Genomic DNA, 3,351 nt, shown 5'->3' with positions numbered 1-3,351 from the left:
GGGACAACGTTTGAAGAGGGTGCGTCGACTCTTTCTTCGGAAGGTCGTTTTTCTGAGCGAAGAGTCCCAATGGGTCGTCTTGTTCTTGAGTAATCCCCTAAGAAATCAGAGAGTAACGAGTGGGTTTTCTTCCTATGTTGGACCGAATGCCCATTCACATGCATCCCGACGGTCCAGGAACGTGGGAAGGCTTGAGGAAGGATTTGGAGGTTGGGGTGGAGGGCAAGCAAAGGTTCAGATTCTCTTAACCCGAGCGGGTAACCTGGGAGACTTCGTTGCCTTAGGCTTCGACACCAGCGTGGGCTTCAAAGCCAGTATTCTAACTTTCAGAAAATTGCTCCGAATTAGGATAGAGGGTAAAGGGGATTATTTAATGTTGGAATATCAGAGACTCTTAATTCCGCATGAACGCTAATTCGGCTGCAGTACAGTCTAAGATCTGATTGCTTGGAAGTAAATCCTATTGTGTCCGCCGCCCCCATTTCTGCTGTGGTATGTAGGACTTGAATAATATTTATAGAGTTGAGCCCTCCACTTGAAAAGCAAAAAGAGGCCGAATTTCCATTATTTATTTAACGAGCTGGTGACTTGAACAGCCTGTATCATAGATTAACCGGAGATGCACGGTTCACAAACCACCCTAGGCTTAAACATAGTAATTTGTCAGTCCATATATTGAGGATTAACCTTAGAAAAAACCCCTCTGTTGTAGTACCTATCAAAACAACTGGGTAATTTAATAGGAAAATATCTGAATACATACACCTTGAGTAAATGAACCAAGGTGGCGCATTGGGTAGAACGCAATATTGCAGGCTAAAGCTGACTGCTAGATCAGCGGTTCAAATCTCATCACCGGCTCAAGGTTGACTCAGCCTTCCATCCTTCCGAGGTGGGTAAAATGAGGACCCGAATAGTGGGTCTGTTAAAAAGTGCTATTGCTAACATGTTCTAAACTGCCCTCAGTCTAAGGAAAAGGGCGGCATAAAAAACCCAATCAAACAATGTCGGGGCCGCCTTCTCTGTGGCGGCCCCGACCCTCTGGAACCAGCTGCCCCCAGATATCAGAGTTGCCCCCACCCTCCTTGCCTTTCGCAAGCTCCTTAAAACCCACCTCTGTCGTCAGGCATGTGGGAATTGAAATTTTCCCTTCCCCCTAGGCTTATAGAATTTAAACACGGTATGCCTGTATGTATGATTGGTTCTTTAAATTGGGGTTTTAAAGATTATTTTTAATATTAGATTTGTTCACATTGTCTTTTTTATTGTTGTTAGCCGCCCCAAGTCTTCGGAGAGGGGCGGCATACAAATCTAATAAATACAAATACACACATAACATAGTACACTAGAAATGAACGGCATTTTTTCTGGCCTGCTATTTGAACAATGTCAAAGGATAACATTTACAACTGCTTAAGAGGGTGTATCCTGAATGAATGCAAAAAATAAACAGGAGGATTAAATCAAAATATGCTGGAGGTCACTTAAAATCAACCCTAAAAAAAATCTTGATACTCTCTAGACAAGAGCACTTTAATTCCCAGGATTCTCAGCAGTGCCGATTATTAGCTGGGAAATTTGGCAATTGAAGGTTATTGATTGGAAGAGCCAGGTTAAAGAAGGCTGTTCCTATGGAATCCCCTTCTGAAGGTCCATAGGAATGAGAGTCATAGAAGATATCCTGCATGGAGCTAGGTACCCAACTTGAAGATTGAAAATTATGGAGCTTAACATTCATCATACTCAGAGTACTGGGTGTTATGCCTAGCCTCTAGCCACCTAGGAACAAAGTAATCAATCAAACACACACACACACACACACACACACATAAAGCAGGCTTGTAAAAATAAAGCAATGGTTGTTCTTTATATTCAGAAGACTGCAAACAACAGAATTTCAGAGCAATTGTTAGTTTAAAAAGTCAATAGGTCAGAGTAAATTACTTCAGTCAATGTAGGAGCCCTTCAGACTTATGTCGGTTGGAAATAACTGCACAAATTGAATGTCAAAATGTCCAGAAAGCCACAGCACACACCAAACCACAATTCATCAAATTTTCTTCAATGCTGAACGATAGGCTGCCACACAAATCACTCCAACCCTCCCCTTTTTCAAGGTTCCAGCAGCATCGTTAAGTCTTATCACCTGTGGCCTATAATTTGTTTCTGCATTTGCGCAGCTGCTCTTGTCTTCCCAGAATTCTCAGCACCCGAGCATTCAGAATAGGGTTGTTCATTAACTCTTTCCCTTCTGATTCTGATGAACTTCTGGCTGGAGATCTGACTGACTCCCTTCCTGTCTCTGTCTCTCCAGTCCCTTCCTGCTCTCTTTCTCTCCCTGTCTCTGCTTCTGGTTCACTGTCTGATTCGTCCTCCAGCCAGACTGGTCTTCTGTAAACAGATGGCTCCCACTCAAAATCAGCCACCACAGAAGCTGGCCTGAAGCCAACCACAACACTGGGGAAATTATTCATAATGACTTTGGGTCAAATGCTCCATCTGGACTGAATGGATTTTGGATTGCAGGTAAACTTCAGTTTGGCATGCAATTACTTTATATCTGCTTTTAGTTGCGGAGTGGGAGAGGGAGAAAGAGGGAAGCAACAGCTACAGGTTCTGCTTGTTGTCATGTGTGCACATAAGACAGGTATGACTTCAAACCTTCACATAAGTTCTTTGGCAAACAACCTTTCAGTTTTTAAATTGAAAAATGATATTTGGGCTCCTGTTCCCTTTTTGCTCGCCAGTGAGTTGTGTGATCACAATAACTTCAAATACATTCTACATGATATATTTGTGCAACATTCCTGTGACTGAATTGTTGAAGAATAAAAATTCACAGAAGCTGCTTGTGCAAATTTATCTGCAATCAGGAGGAAAAAACTTTGAAGACATGAGATTTTTATCACTTGTAGTGAGCAAAAAAGGAACAAGAGCCCACCTTTCCTCTCCGATAACAGCTGAAAGAATAATTCACTTTCAGTTCCAGATTATTTTCTCTCCTTTCTTCTTCTGGTAACATTTCAAAACCACTGCTCTTCTCCCAGGCCACAAACAGTATCCTGAGAAAATGACCTAGTGGGCTTTCCATAGTTTGCTTTGTCACACTGCAATCTCCCTGGAGAATAGAGACGGACCCTTGACAGGAAGTTTTGCTCTTTCATAAAATATCTCTTCTTGTTAAATCAGCCACTCTTCTCTTTGCCTCCTTGCTTTCTTCTTTTGCAGACTGTTTGTGGAAAGATTGAGTAATACAAAGTTATCCCAGGCTTTGGATAGAATGGAATTCATTTTGCTGAATATAGTTGCAACAGATTTCATCCTATTTTTTTTAATTTGAAATAACAATAA

Source organism: Erythrolamprus reginae, chromosome 2, assembly GCF_031021105.1.
Source record: "Erythrolamprus reginae isolate rEryReg1 chromosome 2, rEryReg1.hap1, whole genome shotgun sequence".
Classification (NCBI taxonomy): Eukaryota; Metazoa; Chordata; class Lepidosauria; order Squamata; family Dipsadidae; genus Erythrolamprus; species Erythrolamprus reginae.
The sequence above is the reverse complement of the archived record's forward strand: the minus strand, read 5'-3'. Positions refer to the sequence as shown.